Source organism: Pan paniscus, chromosome 2, assembly GCF_029289425.2.
Source record: "Pan paniscus chromosome 2, NHGRI_mPanPan1-v2.0_pri, whole genome shotgun sequence".
Lineage (NCBI taxonomy): Eukaryota > Metazoa > Chordata > Mammalia > Primates > Hominidae > Pan > Pan paniscus.
The window spans coordinates 8,629,725-8,633,055 of NC_085926.1; positions in this window are offsets into that span (position 1 = coordinate 8,629,725).

The window sequence follows — 3,331 nt, forward strand, 5'->3', positions numbered from 1 at the left end:
CCAGACACGGTGGCATGCGCCTGTAGTCCCAGCTACTCGGGAGGCTGAAGTAGGAGGACCGCTTGGGCCCAAGACATGGAGGCTGCAGTGAGCTGTGAGGGAGCCACTGCACTCCAGCCTGGATGACAGAGGCAGACCGTGTCTCCAAAAAAAAAAAAAAAAAAAATTACATATAGCCCACCTACATAACAGAGGTTTTTAAAAAAGCAATGTAATGCCCAGATTATAAATGTATATATAGGAGCAATAAAATAAAGAGGAGCAATTGGAAGAAGGTCATTTTTACCTACATGTCTTTCAATTTGTAAATGCTCAGGCACAACCATGTGGGGAACCACAATGCAGTCATCAGTTATGGCCACTTAGAACACATATGTAAAAAGCTGAAACTGGATCCCTTCCTTACACCTTATACAAAAATCAATTCAAGATGGATTAAAGACTTAAACGTTAGACCTAAAACCATAAAAACCCTAGAAGAAAACCTAGGCATTACCATTCAGGACGTAGGCATGGGCAAGGACTTCATGTCTAAAACACCAAAAGCAATGGCAACAAAAGACAAAATTGACAAATGGGATCTAATTAAACTAAAAAGCTTCTGCACAGCAAAAGAAACTACCATCAGAGTGAACAGGCAACTCACAAAATGGAAGAAAATTTTCGCAACCTACTCATCTGACAAAGGGCTCATATCCGGAATCTACAATGAACTCCAACAAATTTACAAGAAAAAAACAAACAACCCCATCCAAAAGTGGGTGAAGGACATGAACAGACACTTCTCAAAAGAAGACATTTATGCAGCCAAAAAACACATGAAAAAATGCTCATCATCACTGGCCATCAGAGAAATGCAAATCAAAACCACAATGAGATACCATCTCACACCAGTTAGAATGGCGATCATTAAAAAGTCAGGAAACAACAGGTGCTGGAGAGGATGTGGAGAAATAGGAACACTTTTACACTGTTGGTGGGACTGTAAACTAGTTCAACCATTGTGGAAGTCAGTGTGGCGATTCTTCAGGGATCTAGAACTAGAAATACCATTTGACCCAGCCATCCCATTACTGGGTATATACCCAAAGGACTATAAATCATGCTGCTATACAGACACATGCACACGTATGTTTACTGCGGCACTATTCACAACAGCAAAGACTTGGAACCAACCCACATGTCCAACAATGATAGACTGGATTAAGAAAATGTGGCACATATACACCATGGAATACTATGCAGCCATAAAAAATGATGAGTTCACGTCCTTTGTAGGGACATGGATGAAATTGGAAATCATCATTCTCAGTAAACTATCGCAAGAACAAAAAACCAAACACCGCATATTCTCACTCATAGGTGGGAATTGAACAACGAGAACATATGGACACAGGAAGGGGAACATCACACTCTGGGGACTGTTGTGGGGTGGGGGGAGGGGGAAGGGATAGCACTGGGAGATATACCTAATGCTAGATGACGAGTTAGTGGGTGCAGCGCACCAGCATGGCACATGTATACATATGTAACTAACCTGCACATTGTGCACATGTACCCTAAAACTTAAAGTATAATAATAAAAAAAAAAGAAAAATTAAAATTCCACCAGTAAAAAAAAAAAAAAAAGAACACACATTTGGACTTAAGTAAGATGATCCAAAGTCATTTCAAACAAGACATATAGGAAAAAACAAAAAACACAGGTGAGCACTAAATAAAAATAAGCATTACATTAAGTACTACCTGATAGGACTTTTGTGTGTAACCGAGATTCTGCAGGAAGGTCAGTGGGTTACGTGCAGGTCGGGTGAGCTGCAGAACAGCGTTGCTGGATGCCTGAGCTTCCTGACTCTGTGCACTTAGTGCCAATGGTGTTGCTTCCAATCATTGAAACAACCAAAAGCTGTCCCCCCAGCTTGTATCATGCGCCTGACAGGCAGAAGCCTCCCCTTTGAGGGCCACACAGGTAGGCCATGGGGGTGGGAGGGCATGGCCTCCCTTGTTAAACCAGAGCAGGGGCCTCCCAGGCTTGAGCGTGATGGAGGAAGATGAAGTGAGGTCTTCCTTGGGGAATGCTTCCTCTTTCCCCTGCCACCACCAGGTTCTGTCCCTGGGACCAGCTGCTGCCCATGCCCCAGTGCACCCTGACCCAAGGGGACACCTCGTCCTGCCCTTGGCCTCCCTGACATACTGAGCTATGGAGTGAGCGGGAGCTGAAATCTGAGCCTGGAAGGTTTGCTGGGCCCTGGCTTCTCCAAGCCTCCAGGTGTTTCTCCCTTCGCTTCTCTGTCCAGTTCCCCTTGGGCTTCTGTGTGGTCCCAAGGGAGTTAGAACCCCCCTAACCCCTGCTGTTCCTGCATGAGGCTAGCCACCACACTGTTAGCCAGGACCCGCCCGTGTGTGGGGTTCACGTGGTTCAGCCAAACTCGGGAAACAGCCACATGCAAACAGGACGCAGGAAAATCAGGGTTTGGCAGTAGCAGGTGAGGATGAGAGTGCTCATTTCCATATCATTTATCAGTGATGCCCTGGGGGATGGCCTCAGTCTCCCCAGCCTCCCCCAGCTAGGCCTGTTAAGTCCACATCCCAGTGAGGGGATTTGGGGATCAAGAGAGTGCACCAATGGCCCTCTGAGAGGCTGCTTCCTGAGGCCACTCCTTGCTGTAGCAATTCCCTTCTGAGTGTGGGGCAGGCATCATGAGATGACGAAGGGTCTCTGGTTACCCACAACCAGATGCACAGAGACCTGCCTAGCCCAGCACCACCTCTCCAAAGCTGACTCGGCATAAGGACTGCAGGGCATCCCCTCCAGCATCACCCCCCACCCAGCCTTATACCACCAGGTGGGAGCTCCTGCCTGTGATGGGTGCACACAGCATCAAGTTCACATCTTATTCAGTGGGCAGGCTCTAAGGTCAGCCTGTGATGTAAAAAACTGTAACTATTTGAAAACACTCTCTAAATTCCTTACATAGACACCACACTAGAGATTGGCATGCAGACTCTTGGTCCATCCAACACAGCTGGTTTGTTCTCCAGCTGTGAAACAGATCTCTATTTCTTCAATTGGGACGTGCATGAGGGGCACACACTCTCAGAGCTGCCATCTTGTGAGGAAGCTCTTGCTGCATGGAGAGGCCATGTATATGTACTCCACCTGACAGCTTCCCTAAAGGGGTCCCAACCACCAGCCACCATCAACCACCAAACATCTGAGTGAACCAGCTTTCAGATGATTTCAGGCCCCACCCTTGAGCAGCTCCAGGCTTCAAATCTTCCAGGTGAGGCCCCAGACATGACAGAGCAGAGATAAATCATCCGCACTGTG